Below are 20,670 nucleotides of genomic sequence, written 5' to 3' on the forward strand. Positions count from 1 at the left end.
GGAGCCGTGAGACCGCTAGGGTCGCAGGTTCGAATCCTGCCACGGGCATGGATGTGTGTGATGTCCTTAGGTTATTTAGGTTTAAGTAGTTCTAAGTTCTAGGGGACTGATGACATCAGAAGTTAAGTCCCATAGCGCTCAGAGCCATTTGAACCATTTTTTTTCTTGTTGTCGATGCTCGCAACAAGTGCAGCGATTAGCAGTCCCCAATGCCGCCGCGATTTGTTTATGTTAGCTGAGCGTGGACACTGCAGCAGATGCTTCGCCATAAACAGAAAGATATCACCTTGGCTCTGACTGCAGTGAGCGGATATCACTGCCTGCGTGTTCTTATCGTAACCAACGTGAGACTCTACTCACAGGTATCATGGAGCAATTGCAACGGGTATCATGTCATTAGTCATCAAAATATTAACCAGTAATGAAATGTCCACTCTATTTGAATCCCAAGAAAATAGGAACCTTCTCACAGAGGAATGTGAGGTGGTATCAAAATTTATCCAACATACAAAGATTAACTGCAGGGTTTTCATGTATGCAGCAGACGCACACAAGGAAATATTATGTCTTGGAAGCGTATATTTCATTTCCTCTTCTCATATTAACGCCCTTGTTTTAGTATGAAGTGAGAAAATAAACACGAAAATCCAAAGTTCCTGAGAAGCATATAAGTTGTTTTCTCTCCACATTTCATAACTTTTGTTTTAGTATGAAGTAAAAAAATAGACAGTTTAAGGTTCCGAAGCATAATATGACACCAGATTGTTATAGTAGGCGCTAGGGGAAACGCAAAATGCAGGGAGCTGTCCATTCTTTTGTCCAACAGTCTGTTTCCTTTCATGCAATACTCCAGCTAGGAAATTCTTATTTAAGGATTGGTGGACATCATGCTCTTAATCAGAACAAGCCTTATGTTACTGTGCTAATTACGGTATGGAAAAAATGTAACAAGGACGAGTTCCCCTAGAGCAGTGACGATATTTGCACATTCCCATATGAGTATTGTCTCGGAGCACTATGGGACTTAACTTCTGAGGTCATCAGTCCCCTAGAACTTAGAACTACTTAAACCTAACTAACTAAGGACATCACACACAACCATGCCTGAGGCAGGATTTGAACCTGCGACCGTAGCAGTCGTGGGGTTCCAGACTGTAGCGCCTAGAACCGATCGGCCCCCCCAGCCGGCACACTTCTATACTGACCATTCGTTCTTTAACTAAATATGAACTACAATCTAATTCGCATATATATGGCACGGGTTAACGCCGGCACAAAGCAATGACTAAGGGTTGGACGCCGTTGAAGTCCCGTTACATTGATGGCAAGAGAAATGTTCGCAAATCACCTCTATTCCCTAAAAAAATAACTGCATCTTAAATATCGAAGGACCGACGTCCACACTGTCACAGCGCGTTGAAATACAGCAACGACGGCAGATGAAAATTTGTGACCGACTGGGATCCGAACGTAGACCTGCTGCTTACTTGACAGACATGTTGATCACTGCACTATTATTTTTTTTTTTTTAAAGTTTGAGAAGACTTTCAGCACCAGGTAGGCGGAGGCAAAGAGGGCATGGGTCGAAGATCCGAGGCCTCGTCACAACGCCTTCCCCCTACCTGTCACTGAGCAGCTGCATTATTCCCATGTATTCCATGTTTGCACCCATATGTTCCTTTAAATGGTAGAACAAAATTGAAGTAGTATTTGAAGTAAAATAAATTACAGATTGCCGCCTCGAATAGCGTGCGTTCCTTGTAGAACATAACTTATAACAGTGAAAAGGGTGTCGGAAAAAACATAACATTCATTCAGAAATATATTCACAATTTAAGTTATTTTGCACTGGATGCATATGAGGTCTGTAAGGAAACCATATATTTTTCAACATATGAAAGAAGTTTCGGAGCCGGAGGGGTTTTGACAAATTAGTACAGTTCTGATTTTAGAACCAACGTAAAAGAATATTCCAGGAATAAAAAAAAGTGAAAGAATAGTATTCTGCTTCTAATTAATAAAACTGTCCACCTCTTTGTAGCCCACATAAAGCAATAGATAAAAAATTTTAAACCATTCCTTATATTTGTTATTCTTCTTCAGCTTAAAATGTTCTTCTGCAATATAGAACATGTACTCTTCTAAGTTCTAAGTTTTGTTTGTTACGACATAAATGACAAACTGTCCCAGAAGCCACGAATAACTGTTATTCTTTACGGACGGGTAACATTTCCAGTCGCGCTGTAAGGCTTCAGTTATCGGTTTGTTCCTAGTCCAGTTCCAAATTCTCTTTCTATTCTCACATAAGAATGTGTGCCTTAAAAAAGTTTCTACAAGTCGACATTTGTCGCAGTATGTAGATGGTCTCTATTTGATTTTCCATAATCGTTCCGTTGTGGATGGTTTCGTTTACAACGTCGCACCAAACGGCACTGACTCTAGTTGGTATAATTTTATTGTTTATATTTTTCCAGACGCTCCTCCAGTTTTTTGTAGGTTAATTTACCGGAATTGGTTTGTGAAGACGATGTCAGGTAATATAATCATAAACGGTTGTAGTGTTGGTTTGTGCTGGTGGAAGTCTTATACAGCTCCAATCGCTAATCTAGGCTGGCGTGCTACATTAACAGGAGCGTCCCTATCCCCAGGATCTAACGAGAGGAACAGAAGTTTAGTCATGCCTGTCTTAGTGGCATGTATTAGTTTAAAAGCACGTCTTTAATTCCAAGTCCTCCGTTTTGGCTCTGCAAAGTCGCCGTGTGGAAGAATACTTTGAAGATTTTTCTTTCCACAAATAACAAGAGGCTACAGCTAATATTTTATGTGCGGTGACCTGCGGTATCGGTAAGACTGCTGCAACACGATATATTTTGCTAAGTATGTATGTATTTATAAACTGAACTTTCTGCAGTCGGTCTAACGATCGCATGTCATGGTCCTTCAACAAGGTTCCGATGACATTAAGTTTCCGCTCCCAATTTTTCGTGGCCATGCGCTTGGGATTCGCCCTTAACCACAACCCGAGTTGGGGTCAGTCTTCAGTTACATCTAATCAATGTGCACCTATTGCACTATTGTAAAAACCGAAGCCGGCCGAAGTGGCCGTGCGGTTAAAGGCGCTGCAGTCTGGAACCGCAAGACCGCTACGGTCGCAGGTTCGAATCCTGCCTCGGGCAAGGTTGTTTGTGATGTCTTTAGGTTAGTTAGGTTTAACTAGTTCTAAGTTCTAGGGGACTAATGACCTCAGCAGTTGAGTCCCATAGTGCTCAGAGCCATTTGAACCATTTTTTTTGTAAAAACCGAGATGCAATATTTTGGATTTAAAATTTTGTAAATTTGTGGTAAGAACTTATGAGACCAAGCCCCCCGGCAATTATTCCACTCGCTCGCGGTCACACTGTATTCCCACGAGGGTTCGGACGATGTCGTGCGTCTAGCACTGAAAACTTTCGATGACCCGTCGAGACCCAAATAATTATACAGGATGTTTCAGGAGGAATAGTAAATATTGTAGGAGGTGGTAGTATAGACAATTTGCAGAAAAAATGACATATAACATGCGTCCAATTTTTATTGAATTTACATAGATCAGGGTTGAATACATTTTCGTTTCGTATGTTGGCCCTTAGAGGACCCAGTTGTCTACACTTCCTTGAAACTGAGCTTCCAGCGTTATTGGAAGAGATTCATTTGGCTAGAAGAATGCGTATGTTCCTCCAGCATGACGGGGCTCCTGCACATTCTAGTCGTCAGGTGACACATTATCCGAACCTAACATTTCCCGGAAGATGGATCATTAGATATGGGCACATTTCTTGGACTTGAAGGTCCCCGGACCTTATCTCTCTGAATTTTTGCCTGCGGGGATGGTAAAAGGCGAAGTTTACAGAGAAAAAGTAAACCGAAGAGCCGATTTGACCGTTCGGATTATGAATAGTGCAGCGCTCATAAAAGAACGCAAAGACGACCTCAGAAGAGCTTCATGTGGTGTTATCAAGAGAAGTCAAATGTGCATTGAAGTTGGTGGGGGAACTTTCGAAAATCAGCTTTGAACGACCTCATTTGCCTTTGCTTTGAGTTTGTTAGGGTTACGTACTAACAGCTGTGTCTCTATACTCAATATAAAGTGGACTCATTTATATGAAATCTTTTTATGCAGTTCGTCTGTACTACCACCTGCTAAAATATCTACTATTCCTCCCAACACATCCTGTATATCGATTATGTGTGGTGTCTGTTCTTTCGGACATGTCCGAAAGAAAATGCTTCATGGCATTCTGCAACGACCTTCGATCTAGTTGTAGGGGCTGATAGAGATTTCAGATTGCTTGGGTGTCTGAATAAAAGTAGATGCTATGATTTTTGTAGGGTCTGCATTAATTCTCCTCCGTGCACATGCTGAATGAAGATACCATGTAATATTATGGCCATCTTCCCTAAAGAGATTCTAGGCAGTACACCAGACCCGGTAGTTTCATCTGTTTTCGACCTGTCAGTAAACCACTATATTATGTCTCCTGCACGCTGTAGTGGTTCGTTCTTCCACTGCTCCCTGCTTCCAACTGTTACATGGCAAGGTTTATTGAAACAGTTAGAAATCATTGTATAGTTTGTCGGCATTTCCCCAGCCATCGCCATACTGATTTGGGATTCCGTATATTCTAACTATATCCAGTTATTTCCAATTTTTAGCCTTTATGTCCCTGCCAATGCCTCCATTTTAAGCCACAGGTGTAACGCGGGCATGTCTAGCATAATATCCATCCCAAGAGTGGATGTCCTGCTAATTCCATCTGTTTGTGAAAGCAGGCCAGTTTCTGCACTTTGCCAAACTCCCTAGCAGCCACCTTCTGTTCGACTTTGTTTATATTATAGGCCAATAAATTATCATTGGTCTTTTTGCAGAAGTGTATATCCAGTACGTACTGGGTTTGGACCCCAGTTTACCCTACAGCAGCTTCTAGTGCTTATAAGATTATCTTTCGATGTGGAACATATTCTTTATGTTTGGTGTTCAAAATTGTTTCCCATCCAGGGCTACCTCTAGATACACTACAACCCTGTCTAAAGTTTCATCGAGAAGCATAATTTTTCAGTATGAGTGCTGGACATGCTTCCCCATAAATAATACTACACCAATTTTCGTGGGGCTCGTCTTTAAATACTTTTTCACAATGTTCAGTGCACATAGGTTTAACAGTACTAGCAAATTTTCTAAGTCTTACTGTGAATGAATCGTCTACTTATTCTTTTCAAGAGTAGTCTCTCGCATTCAGCTCATCTATGAGTTCATTCACCACTAGGTTCTTCATCTCTAACCATTTACTCGAAAGTCGTATTACTAGAACCCCCTCGACATCCAGGAAGATAAAGAGAGCATCCAGAAAGGGTAGTGCTTTTTCCACCTTCCCAACAAGTTGGTGAAGTGTTACTTCACATGATTTGCTTCGCAAGTATTATGAAAATGTGGCAGTTCATAGATAAAATTACGTATTCACAACAACGAAAAATATGTTGGCAGAAAACAAAAGTGGCATTATGAATTTGACAGTACCGTAAGGTTTTCGCTTTGACTCTAAGGGTTACTAAAAGTAGCAAGACGAATTTTGCTCGAGCGTTGTCTTACGATTCCCTCATTGAATTTATATCTGCCTGCTTGTAGTTCTGCTACAAAAGAATTAAAAATCTGGCTTTCAGCGAGTCTCGAAAGGCGGACAAAGGAAGCACGCAACTGACAGGCCAGCACGTTACCATTTTCTTTTTTCTTCTTTTTTTTCTTGTTTATAATGATGAAAAAGTGTTTCCGCCCGGCACCGAACCGGGGACCTTCTGCGTGTTTTTTTTTAATAATCTTTATTGAACAAACTAAAAGTACATATATATTCACTACGCAAGAGTTCTTCAAGGTACCATTTTAACATATACAAATGACTTAGTTAAACAAAAAAAAAATGAAAAACATTAAATACAACAAAATATAACACATTCTGTCTTCTTCCTTCTTTTTAATTGTTTTTTGGTCGATGCATGAGAACGTCGATAAGGGTGGTGTATCATGTGACAGGTAGGCATGGCACACCCCAACTTTGAGGGGGGTCAAAGAAGACGCTGCGGAGATAACCGGCAAAAGTTTGTCGGTAAGATGGGTTTCGGGTGGGGGTGCTTTGCGCGGTCACAACTTTGTACCAGAAATCAAGGACTGTATGCGGACCACTCTGAAAGAGGTATTCTAATGCCTGCTTAGCAAGAGGGTAGTGAAATGTCTGGGGCAACAACAGGAAATCCGGGGTTACCGTCGTTGGCGGGGCACGGAGGTAAAAGCCCACGATTCGTTGGATGAGGAGCCATACGTTTCGTTTTAGGTGGCACGTAAGACGGTGCTCGTCGGTGTCTTCGAGCTGACAGTCAGGGCAGAGTGGGGAGGTGGCCAGTCCTGTGCGATAAAGTCGACTATTAGTCGGGAATTTTCCATAGACTAAAACGTACCAGAGTGCAGACACAGACGACGGTAAAAAGGGTGCATGCACACACCCCCAAACCGTTCGTCAGTTAATGTCAGGATGCTGTAGCACCATGGGGTCGCAAGGGTTGGACAGCATAAACAAACGATAATAATCTTTAGTACGGGGAGGACGGGTGACTGGAAGATCGGCCCGAACGTAGCTGAGTTCTATGAAACAATTAGCGACGTGGTACAATAATGCAGAAACAGGTGCCACATTGATCGGTGGATCAAGAGAAGCTGGTCGGAGGATATCTAAGAGACTGCGTGTTAAGGACGGAACCGTCCCCTGCCAGTGCCGCAACACAGTGTGGACAAAGAGTGCAGAAGATCGTGCCCGCACGTTGACGAGTCCGAGGCCACCTTTTGCAGGAGGCAGTGTTAGAGTGTTGTAGCGGACTTTGAAAAGTGCCCCTGCTGACACGAAATATCCAAAGGCTGATTGGATGCGGCAGCCAAGGAGTAACGGCATTGGGAAGATCTGGGCGACGTGTACCAGTTTAGGGGCGACATACATGTTGACATTGGACACACGTTGGAGTTGGCTTAAGTTACGGTGCACTTGACCGCGGACATGGTGCCTAATCGACTGCAAAAGCCGCCGGTAAGCCAGGGCCACTGTGCGGTGTGTGGAGCTCGTAAATTCGATACCCAAGTAACGAAGGGTGGTACCGACTGGTAGTGGGGTCGGCACCATAGCCGGGAGGCCGCGCCCAGTGTGCATCATAGTCGATTTACGGACATTAAGAATGCTACCAGAAAGACGTCCATACTGGTGGATCCATTGGATGGCGTCATTGAGTTCCATGGAGGAGCAGGTGAGAAAGAGGAGGTCGTCCGCATAAGCCCTGCAGTGAAAGGTGTAGTCACCCAAAGTGAGACCCTGCAGTCTAGAGGTAAGATCAGTGATGAGGGGCTCGAGTGCAATGGCATATAGTAAAGTAGACATAGGGCATCCTTGACGCACAGAGCGGCGTATAGGAATCGGTCCTACAAGCCTCCCATTGACTTGTACCATCAAAACCGCGGGAAGTAGTAACCGGCGAATGGCATCGACAAAAAGTAATGGGAACCCCATACGTGTCGCCACCGTGAGGAGGAATGGGTGTCGAACGCGATCAAAGGCACTCGTGAAATCGACGGATACCGGTGCTGCACGAAGGCGACAAACCGACGCCGGTGGATGAGGTCACGGCATTCTCCTAGGGCTGTTTGTAAGGTGGCCCCACAACCACGTGCAGTCTGGTCCGGTGAAAGGACCGTAGATAATACGGTGCGTATGCGCGTTGCTAAGAGGCGTGCATAGATTTTATAGTCTGCATTCAGTAGTGTAAAGGGGCGATATGCAGAGACATGAGACCCTCCCTTCGGCTTAGGCACAGGTATAAGAACGCCAGTGACGAATTCAGGTGGAATTTGGGAGGACGGAGTAAAGAGTTGCTGAATCATTTCCGTCCAGCGAGGAAGCACTAACGTGGTGAACGCCCGGTAAAACTCCACTGGAAGACCATCTGGCCCTGGTGATTTGTTCTTGGCCCCTTTGTTGATCGCATCTACCACCTCGTCTGCGGTGATTGCAGACATCATGGACGTTGACTCCGCTACGGTGAGGGTCCGATCAGGGGAAGGACGAAGATCATCAGGAATTGGCGTTGCCATCGCTTCATCATCATAAAATTGGCGATAATGTTCAGCAAAGGCGGACACCACCGCCGCCTGTGTTGTGTGGTGAACACCATCGGAGGTCGTGATGTTGGGGACGAAAAGTCGACGTCGACGACTATGGTCGGATGCGGCATGGATTGTGGATGGTGTTTCGTCGTGGAGGAGGTCTTGTCGTCGGGATCGCACCACAACACCATGCAGTCGTGCACGTTGGAGAGAGAGGAGACAAGCTTTAGTACGTTGTCGTTCCCTACGGGTGTCAGGCGATGGAGGGAGCGCATCGAGCACACGGAGGACGGCGTAGTGAAAATTTGTGGTGTCTCGATGCCATGCTGCTGCTTTCTTGCCACATTGCATGAAGACCTTTCTGATCGCAGGTTTGGCACATTTGAGCCACCAATGGAACGTGGATGTGTACTGCGGGAGGCGTCTTTCACAAGACGCCCATGTAGTGGCAATACATTGTCGGCAGTGTGGATCGTTAAGGAGGGAGGTATTAAGCTTCCAGTAACCCCTGCTGCGCCACACTGACTGAGGTGGCAGAGCCAGGGAGCAAATGACGGCGCAGTGGTCCGAAAATGCAAGGGGCCATCGTTCAGCTGGGGTGACTTCATTGCCAAGGTGGGCAGAGACATAAAACCGGTCCAGTCTGCTCGCAGAATGTGCTGTATAATGGGTAAAACCAGGGGTATTGCCATCAATTTTCTCCCAATCGTCCACTAGATGAAAATCTTCGATTAAGGTGAGCAGCGCCGGGCATAGCGAATAACCAGGCATTTGGTCCTGCCGATGGAGGACGCAGTTGAAATCGCCTCCCATGATAAGGCGATCATAGAGTCCAGAAAACAGGGGCGCCACGTCATGTCCGAAGAAAGTGGACCGCTGCCGACGGTTCGTGGAGCCAGACGGAGCGTAGATATTGATGACACGCGTGTCGAAGATGGTAACAGCCATGCCCCTTCCACAGGGAAGTGGGATTCCTTCGCGTATGTAGAAAGCCACTCCACGTCCTGATTGATCACATGTGGACGTGTATGAGTCGTATACGTAGACTGGAGGTAGTGTGACAACGCGTACTTCCTGAAGAAGGGCGACGTCGACGTCAGAGGCCCGAAGATTGTCACATAGGAGTTGCAGCTTTGGTGCAGTGCCGATCATGTTGATGTTCAGTGTGGCGAACCGGTACCTTTGTTTCAGTGGTGGTGGACGCGCATCTCCCATCACCAAGGGAAGTATGAAGAGGGCACCGACAAGAAGTCCCGTCCCATCAGCTGCAGTGCCTCGCTTTTGATGTTAACAGGCAGTCTTGTCCGGCGGAGGCAATTCATCCGGAGGAGGGGGCGTATCTTGCTCAACGTCGTCTGCCCACGATCCTGTGCCGAGGGTCTGTCCAATGTCCATGGGAATTGCGTCGTGGTGAGAGAGATCTGGAGTTGTCGGCGGGGAGACAGGCGTCTCAACCTGCGCACCGATCGTTACATTGTGCGTGGCGACCTCCATGGTGGTCTCGTCCTGCGAAACGTCTTGTTCACCTTGAAAGTTGTCCGCCGACCTCTGCGTGGAAATGTCGGCTGCTTGGGTGTCGTCTTCGTCGTCGCGGGTGGCGACGCTTTGAGAGCCCGTGGGTGAACGGCGACGGCGTTTGCGCCTACGTGGCGAGCGTTGTTTCTTCACGTGTTCCTCAGTGTCGGATGACGGCAAGGAGGAGCGTCGACCTGGTTCGAAGGCGTCGGTGGGTACAATGAAATTGTGAAACAGGTGTTGTGAAGAAGTACTGTTTTCCTCAGCGTCCGGTGCGGGAGCCTGTTCGGCGGCAAGGTTGACAGGTGGGATGTCCGCACCGTCCATAGGTGACTGGGACGGTGGGACGTGCCGATCGGAAGGACCGTGCGACGGACTGGACGAAACTGATGACGTGGCAAGAGCCGCTGCGTAAGTGACCGGTAGGGTGGTCATCGTGGGTGTGACGGACGCTTCTGACAACGGGAGCTGCGCGACACGTCGTTGAATGCATTCAGACCGAAGGTGACCTTCTTTCCCGCAACCGGAACAGGTCCGAGGTTGGCCGTCGTACATTATAATGGCACGGCAGCCTCCGATACGTAGATAGGAAGACACGTGTTTCTGCAACTCGATGCGGACCTGTCTGACACCGTTTAAAACGGGATAGGTTTGAAATTGTACCCATCGTTCGCAACATGTTCCAAAACGTTGCCATAGGGACGGAGCGCCTCGATGACAACGTCTGCAGGTAGTACGAACGGCAGTTCGAAGATCCTTATCGTCCGTGTGCCGAGGCCTGCGTGATGGACGGTAACGGGTCCGACGTTGCCGTCGGAATGGCAGAAGCGCAGTCCACGTTTTGCCTCTTGAAGCACCTTGTCGCACGCCGCATCGTTGATCATTTTGACGTAGACGGTACTGCTAACTATGGACAAGTGGATAGCAATTAGATCCGTTGGTGGTATTTTAACTTCATCGCGAATAAATCGTTCTACCTCCAGGGCCTTGGGTCGGGCGAAGACGGAACAAAAGTTGAAACGTAATGTCTTCTTCCGATAGTTGTGCGCCATGGTGGTCTAGAAGGGAAAACGGCACTTACAGCGGCAGAAGTAAAAACAAACACACCGTGTGCGCCTCGCCCGCAGCGCTCTGGCGCGTGACCGCCTCGCAGCACTGCCGGCGGCAGACTGTGTTACCTAGGAGCTAGCGAACAGGTGCGGGTCTTTGACATACTTACTGGCTCAGTAGCCGCTGTGGCAGGTAAATCGCAACATGAGAGACGAGAGTAGTTGTATTTCCCGTGTGGAACCACTTTTGTTGACTCAAAAGCATTAACTGATATCCTTATGTCACATCTCAAGAGATAATCACTCACAGTATTCAATTACAATGACACGATAATATCAAGTGAATTTAGCAGGATAGTTCAGTGCTATCAAGGAAGTAACTCGTCGGACACAGAGTTGCCAAACATATTCTGCGCTGCTGCCAAGTTTCAGTTGCCGCGCTTTCGGGGTTTGGCAGCATGTAATTGCGCTCGACTTGCGATGATAGTTTCTGACATGGTATCGCGGACGGGAAGCATTAGCTGGCGCACATCAAGAGCCCGTTTCGTCTGGTGACCGTGTCGAGAAGAAGGCGCGCCAACATCCAGCTTCTGCAACAGCGACGGCCGACAATGAGTGACTGTAGCCACCTCCTCGATCGACGACTTCAAACCTTCAATCAACCAACAAGGAAGACTGGAAGCACGTAAAGTTTTAGAACTGTATGGCAGACCGCAGCTTTTCAAATTGTTCCATTTGCCTCGCGAAATTACAGCAACTTAGCATGAACCTTTGTTGCTCATTGTCCCAATTGCATTACCAAGCAGGGTCCCTTCCTTTTCCGAAATCAACCCGAGTGTCGTTGAAATTCAGATGCCAGCATTAAAGTACAATCATTCCATTTCACTGCTTTAATTTCAAAGTTCAGTTTAAGTATTCATAGCTGGCTACAATATTTAGATTACGCAAGCACAAATTAAGAGTGCGAGTTTAGTTACCGTATTTTAGCTTACCTGTGACTGCAGCTCAGCTTGGTACGTACTAAATCTTACTATTGTTAATTGTCCAGAATCATTTAATTCAAGTTCAAAGCTAAATCTCTTATTTCTGAATTGCGTAGATTCAAGTAGCTTTTGAAATGATTGTTGAGGTAGTCCAAGACTAACCGTATTTTACTGAATTTCGATGTGCTTAAGAAAGAAAGCTTCTTATTAATTTCAGTCACTAAATTAACTTACAGTTTTCCGGTTCTATTAATTCTTTTGCTAAATTAAGTCAGAGTGCAGCGAAAGTTATTACTTCTGACAAACTTTCAGTTTTCACACTACACGTGGCAACCTTCAGTTGCCACGCTTCTAGTGCTAATTATATGTGTAATTACCTTTCTTTTTCAGTTACTATAGTAATTGCCCTTAGGACTGGCGACCGTAATTTCCCCCAAATCTCAAATATCCAATTACTTATAGTTAATTGTTAACGTAACGGCCGCACATTTACTTTCTTCATTAACTTTACCCCTTTTCAGAATTAATTTCCACCAGTTTCATTTGCATTTTTCCTTTCATTTAGATGTAACCCTTTCCTCCCTCTTTACCGACAGATTAACTTCGGTGACGATTGCTTTTTCCCAAATTTCAATTAGGTACAAGCGGTTTAATTTTTCACTGTCATTAAGGTCGATAAGTGAGGGGGAGGTTACAAAGTCTCCATGGTCATGGAACGAGTCAATATATGAAATTATAACACGATAGTAGAAATAGATAAAATGAAATATAAGAAACATATTCAGGCGACAATTCTTAAGTTAAAATAAAGAAAATCAACAATGTAACACTGGAATTTGCTTAATTTTTCAGCTCTTCCAGGAGCTCCTCGACAGAATAGATAGAGTGAGCCATGAGGAAACTCTTCAGTTTGGACTTAAAAGAGTTTGGGCTACAGCTAAGATTTTTGAGTTCTTCTGGTAGCTTATTGAAAATGGATGCAGCAGAATACTGTACTCATTTCTGCACAAGAGTCAAGGAACTGCATTCCACATGCAGATTTGATTTCTACCTAGTATCAACTTAGAGAAAGCTTCTAACTCTTGGGAATAAGCTAAAATTGGACACATGTTATATGACATTTTTTCTGCAAATTGTCTATACTACCACCTCCTACAATATTTACTATTCCTCCTGAAACATCCTGTATAATTATTTGGGTCTCGACGGGTCATCGAAAGTTTTCAGTGCTAGACGCACGACATCGTCCGAACCCTCGTAGGAATACAGTGTGGCCGCGAGCGAGTGGAATAATTGCCGGGGGGCTTGGTCTCATAAGTTCTTAACACAAATTTACAAAATTTTAAATCCAAAACACTGCATCTCGGTTCTTACAATAGTGCAATGGGTGCGCACTGATTAGATGTAACTGAAGACAGACTCCAACTCGGATTGTGGTTAAGGGAGAATCCCAAGCGCATGGCCACGAACAATTGGGAGCGGAAACTTAATGTCATCGGAACCTTGTTGAAGGACCATGACATGCGATCGTTAGACCGACTGCAGAGCCAAAACGGAGGACTTGGAATTAAAGACGTGCTTTTAAAGTAATACATGCCACTAAGACAGGCATGACGAAACTTCTGTTCCTCTCGTTAGATCCTGGGGATAGGGACGCTCCAGTTAATGTAGCACGCCAGCCTAGATTAGCGATTAGAGCTGTATAAGAGTTCCACCAAAACAACCCAACACTAGAACCGTTTATGATTATATTACCAGACATCGTCTTAACAAACCAATTCCGGTAAATTAACCTACAAAAAACTGAAGGAGCGTCTGGAAAAATATAAACAATAAAATTATACCAACTAGAGTCAGTGCCGTTTGGTGCGACGTTGTAAACGAAACCATACCCACAGCGGAACGATTATGGAAAATCAAATAGAGACCATCTACACATACTGCGACAAATATCGACTTGTAGAAACTTTAAGGCACACTTTCTTATATGAAAATAGAATCAGTATTTGGAACTGGACTAGGAACAAACCGATAACTGAATCTTTACAGCGCGACTGGAAATGTTACCCGTCCGTAAAGAATAACAGTTATTCGTGGCTTCTGGTGCAGTTTGTCATTTATGTCGTAACAAAGAAAACTTAGAACTTAGAAGGGTACATGTTCTATATTGCAGAAGAACATTTTAAGCTGAAGAAGAATAACAAATATAAGGAATGGTTTAAAATTTTTTATCTATTGTTTTATGTGGGCTACAAAGAGGTGGACAGTTTTATTAATTAGAAGCAGAATACTATTCTTTCACTTTTTTTTATTCCTGGAATATTCTTTTACGTTGGTTCTAAAATCAGAACTGTTCTAATTTGTCAAAACCCCTCCGGCTCCGAAACTTCTTTCATTTGTTGAAAAATATATAGTTTCCTTACAGACCTCATATGCATCCAGTGCATAACAACTTAAATTGTGAATATATTTCTGAATGAATGTTATGTTTTTTCCGACACCCTTTTCACTGTTATAAGTTATGTTCTACAAGGAACGCACGCTATTCGAGGCGGCAATCTTTAATTTATCTTACTTAAATTACTACTTCAATTTTGTCCTACAATTTAAAGGAACATATGGGTGCAAACATGGAATGCATGGGAATAATGCAGCCGCTCAGTGACAGGTAGGGGGAGGCATTGTAGCCAGGCCTCGGATCTTCGACCCATGCCCTCTTTGCCTCCGCCTACCTGGTGCTGAAAGTCTTCTCAAACTTAAAAAAATAATAATAATAATAGTGCAGTGATCAGCACGTCTGTCAAGTAAGCAGGAGGTCTAGGTTCGAATCCCAGTCGGTCACAAATTTTCATCTGCCGTCGTTGCTGTATTTCAAAGCGCTGTGACAGTGTGGATGTCGGTCCTTCGATATTTAAGATGCAGTTATTTTTTGAGGGAATAGAGGTGATTTGCGAACATTTCTCTTGCCATCAATGTAACGGGACTTCAACGGCATCCAACCCTTAGTCATTGCTTTGTGCCGGCGTTAACCCATGTCATATATATGCGAATTAGATTGTAGTTCATATTTAGTTACATAACGAATGGTCAGTATAGAAGTGTGCCGGCAGGGGAGGCCGAGCGGTTCTAGGCGCTACAGTCTGGAACCCCACGACTGCTACAGTCGCAGGTTCGAATCCTGCCTCGGGCATGGTTGTGTGTGATGTCCTTAGGTTAGTTAGGTTTAAGTAGTTCTAAGTTCTAGGGGACTGATGACCTCAGAAGTTAAGTCCCATAGTGCTCCGAGACAATACTCATATGGGAATGTGCAAATATCGTCACTGCTCTAGGGGAATTCGTCTTTGTTACATTTTTTCCATACCGTAATTAGCACAATAACGTAAGGCTTGTTCTGATTAAGAACATGATGCCCACCAATCCTTAAATAAGAATTTCCTAGCTGGAGTATTGCATGAAAGGAAACAGACTGTTGGACAAAAGAATGGACAGCTCCCTGCATTTTGTGTTTCCCATAGCGCCTACTATAACAATCTGGTGTCATATTATGCTTCGGAACCTTAAACTGTCTATTTTTTTACTTCATACTAAAAGAAAAGTTATGAAATGTGATGAGGAAACGACTTATATGCTTCTCAGAAACTTTAGATTTTCGTGTTTATTTTCTCACTTCATACTAAAACAAGGGCGTTAATATGAGAAGAGGAAATGAAATATACGCTTCCAAGACATAATATTTCCTTGTGTGCGTCTGCTGCATACATGAAAACCCTGCAGTTAATCTTTGTATGTTGGATAAATTTTGATACCACCTCACATTCCTCTGTGAGAAGGTTCCTATTTTCTTGGGATTCAAATAGAGTGGACATTTCATTACTGGTTAATATTCTGATGACTAATGACATGATACCCGTTGCAATTGCTCCATGATACCTGTGAGTAGAGTCTCACGTTGGTTACGATAAGAACACGCAGGCAGTGATATCCGCTCACTGCAGTCAGAGCCAAGGTGATATCTTTCTGTTTATGGCGAAGCATCTGCTGCAGTGTCCACGCTCAGCTAATATAAACAAATCGCGGCGGCATTGGGCACTGCTAATCGCTGCACTTGTTGCGAGCATCGACAACAAGAGCGCACTATCTCTGCTAATGATACTATGGAGTTAATACATCCTACTTAACGTAATATGTAGGATGTAGGTTGGGTAAAAATTCAGTTTGTAACTTCCCATCGCAATAAAATACTTTACAGTCATATTTGAAGCAATACTTATTGTTGGCTGATTGTTCGTGAGTACGAACACAGACACACACACACACACACACACACACACACACATACACACACACAAACAGTCGCTGATTCCAGGAGGGTGACAACTATTGTGTGTTGAACGACACATGCACCAATCAATTCCTCAGTTCCCGTCCAATGGATGAGATTTTTCAATTACCTTGCATTGCAAGAATTGTAGGGAGGAGACTGAACGGAAATGAACTTGTATGCTAAAGAGCTGCGACAAAGAAAAGCTTGACCGATTATCAGATAATTGTCCACATGGGTTTTGTGGACGAGTGTCATTTTAGTAACCAACCCACCCACGATCATTACGTAAGATTTCGCGAAGGCGTATGGGAATTGATTTCATTAAGTCGTCGACAGCGTAGCGTGATGGTTTACTTTCCACCATAGGTTTTCTATATTCTTCCAAAGGTCGCTTGCATGTGTAGGTCCACATGACAATGACCTTGTTACCTCTGCCCACATATTCTCTATCTGGTTGATGTTCAGTGATCGTGGAACAAACTGCAACAGCTTTATCGTCTCTTGGCCCTGAAACCAATCTCGCACTGCTCTGCTATAATGGATGGGGCTCTGTTCCTGTAAATAAACTGTTATCTCGTTAGTTCATATATTTATGTTTAAATAACGTATTTGTAATAAGCACATTGGATTATTATTTTACACAGTGTTTAAGAATTCAGGCCCGGTCATAGATAAGAGATCTAGATTCAACAGTCCGATTAAGAATGTGGATTACCCTGTCTATCATATGATGAGAGTCGTAGTCGAATATCCACATTAAAACTGACCGGCTGAATCCGATTAGAACGATCTGGTATCGAAATGAAATTACAGAAAAAAATTACTGAATCGAACAATACACATGTATTTAAGTGGTGGGAAGATACACCATAACGGATTTGCTGATTACATAATGACAATAATAATAATAATAATAATAATAATAATAATAATCCCGTGTGGAGTTGATAGTCTCCCATCGGGCGCCTCCCCAGGTGGCGGATAGGGGAATGCTCTCCAGATATGGAGGGTACCGGGGAAATAAAATACCCGGGGTGGACCAAAACTATCAACCGAAATCCACTAACGTCTGCCTGGTATCCAGCGGTTAGGGGTCAGCGTCTGTTCGCCTAGAAGGTGCGGCTGCAGCAACCTTCTTGATCTCAACAATCAAGTCGTATTCCTCGTGATCTTTCCTCGGAAGGACCACCACCAAGTTAGTTTTCAACTTGAAAACCAAACATGATGATAACACAAGGAATGAATCCACTACCCCGGGCACCAGTCGCAAGGCTGGCTTTACCTGGTCATCGGATTCCGGGGGACCAGGAGCATCATGTTACGCCTAAGGTTGAGAACCAGACGACGTCCAAATTATTACACACAAAACAAAGACACTTCATCGGTACACTTAATACTAATACTCTTTTCAAACTGGGCAAGATCAAACAACTTACAGACGTGCTGCAAAAATTCCAGATCAAAATCCTTGCAATCCAGGAAACACGATTTACGGACGAAACCCATTTTGATACAGACAACTACAGGATCTACAAAGGAAAACCAGCAGTTAAAACTAATGAGAAAGGACTCAAACAGTTTGGCACAGCATTTGCAGTCCACAAATCTATCAGTGACTCTGTCATTGACTTCCAGTCTGCCTCAGAACGTATATCAACGCTCTCCGTCAAATCGGCCAACAAAGCATATACCTTGATCAACGCACACGCACCCACAAATAACTATAACAAAAAGAACTGCCAGAAAGTGGATGACTTCTGGAATGACCTTGAAGAGACGACAAACAAAATTGCCAAACACCATGTAATAATCTTGTTAGGCGACTTTAACGCACAATTAGGTAAAGAGAAAAAATACAGGAAAATCACCGGAATCCATACAGCTCACAAGAGAACTAACAAGAATGGGGAAAGATTGATAAGCTTTTGCGAAAATTTCGGCCTCGTAATTATGTCAACACAATTCAAAAAACCCAACAAGAAACTGTATACTTGGAAGTCGCCCAACACAATGTTGGGTGAATTCCAGATAGACCATGTGGCCATCTCCAAGAGTAACACAGCAGAAATTCTGAATGTGAAAACGAGAAGAGGATTTTTTGACTCAGACCACCATCTTCTACAGATAAAGACCAGATTACAACCCAATAGAAAAAAACCAAAACTAAACAAAGTGCTGAGACCAGACCCCGAATACATAAAACTCAACAAGGAAAACATCTTACAGGAAATTAGTCAGACAAACACCACAAACTGGACAGAACTTGTGGACGTCCTCAAATCCACAATGAAATTGGGTCAACCCCCGAGAAGGAGAAAACACAGGTGGTGGAATATAATATGTGACCAAGCAATAGAAGAAAGGACCAATGCCTGGAAAAACTTCAATAGTCACAAAACATCAGAAAAATGGCAACAATTTCTAGTAATCCGAAAACAAACATCGAAAACTATTCGGAGGGAAAAAAGAAATTATGACAAACGGCGACTAGATGAGATAGAACAAGACTTTAAGAAGAACAACACTAGGAATTTTTATAAGACGTTTAAAGAACATATTGCAGGATACCAGCCACCCAATCTTTGCTTCAAGAAACTGGATGGTTCACTAGAAACTAACACGAAGAATAACTGCCAAATCCTCGCAGACTATTTCAACAAACTTCTCAACTGTGAAAGACCTAGAGAGGACATTCACTACGAGACGTCTACACCAAATCCTGACGCTAAACTGCCAACCATCAACGAAATTGTAGAAATTATCAAGACACTGAAAAACAATAGAGCCCCAGGAGAAGATGGAATTATTGCAGAACTATGGAAACTAAATGATGAAAGATTAACAGGAAAAATTCACAAAATCATATTAAACATTTGGGAAACAGAACAGATCCCTTCTGAATGGAAATGCGCACTCATCCATCCACTCCACAAAAAAGGGGACAAAACTGAACCAAATAATTACAGGGGTATCTCACTCGTACCGGTCACATATAAAATCCTATCAAAAGTTCTCATGAATAGATTAGAAGAACAAGCTGACCCACAAATAGGAGAATACCAGGCTGGTTTTCGCAAGGGACGATCATGCATAGAGCAGATCTGGAATCTGAAAATGATTCTCCAGATGAGAAACACCCGAAACACAGTGGTTACTTTTGTAGATTTTAAAAAGGCCTACGACTCAATAGACAGAGTAGTGCTCTGCAAGACGCTGGAAGAATTCAGCATTGACAGAAAGACAAGAGCAATCATTCAGGAAACATTAACTGACACAGTCTCCAAGGTTAAATTTATGGGGGATATCTCGGAACCATTTGTAATCCAAACTGGAGTGCGACAGGGTGACGGACTTTCACCATTACTCTTTAATATCATTCTTGAAAAAATCATCAGGACATGGGAAAAAGAAGTCAAAGGAATCCAAATTGGCATTAGAAAAGATAATAGATTCAATGTGAAGTGTTTAGCTTTTGCAGATGACCTTGCAATCCTCACAAATAATAGAAAAGAAGCCACTAAAGCCATAGAGAAGTTACACGAAATTGCACAAAGAACTGGCCTGCAAATCTCATATGAGAAAACCCAGTACATAGAAAGAGTGCCACAAGACAAATTGCCTATTGTGACAACCCATGGGAAAATCATACAAGTACCACATTTTAAATACCTGGGAGAAATCATTCAGCCATCAGGGATCAACCTAAAGGCCAATGAGGAAAGAATAAAAAAATTACAGAAAGCATATAAACTCACGTGGAACTATTATAACAAAAAGTCCATATCCACTAACGCAAAATTGAGGCACTACAACACTGTCGTACTTCCGGAGGCACTGTATGCATCTGAAACAACACAAATAGGTGGGCAAACTAAAATCAAAGAAATAGAGAAACAAGAAAGGAAAATTCTCAGGAAAATTTTTGGCCCGATACAAGAGCAAGGAATCTGGAAGAAGAGACCAACATCAGAATTATATAAATACACAGACAAGATTACAGATACAGTAAGGAAAAGAAGAATGCAGTTCTACGGACATATCCACAGGATGAATGAAAACAGAATTTCAAAGCGAATTCTTAAAGTCATCAACTCAGGCAGGGGAAAAACAAAATGGATAAAAGAAGTTGAAGAGGACCTCAGACAAGCACAAATAACAGTAAACGATGCAGAAAACAGAACTGAATTCAGGAACATCATCAAAAAACATAAATTTGACACCACAACACAGAAGAGACCAGGATGCAAATGGACAGCGGAGCGAAAGAAACAACACAGTGAACACATGAAGAAAATTTGGGCTCAGAAAAAACACAAACAATCATCATAAAGGAATTCAAGTTCAAACGCTCTCTTAAATGGGAATAATCGAAAATAATAATAATAATAATAATAATAATAATAATAATCCCGTGTGGCGGATAGGGGAAGCCGTCCCCCATATGGTTGGTACCGAGGAAATCAAATACTTGGGGTGAACCAAATACTAAAACAATCCTGAACGGCTACTCAATCCGTTGAACCCAAAATCCAGACACGTCTGAGTGAAAATCACCGCTACTATGGTCACCGTCTGTTAGCTCAATGAGCTTGGGTGAAAATATTTGCTTCCAAAGGCTTCAACACC

Source organism: Schistocerca serialis, chromosome 2, assembly GCF_023864345.2.
Source record: "Schistocerca serialis cubense isolate TAMUIC-IGC-003099 chromosome 2, iqSchSeri2.2, whole genome shotgun sequence".
NCBI lineage: Eukaryota > Metazoa > Arthropoda > Insecta > Orthoptera > Acrididae > Schistocerca > Schistocerca serialis.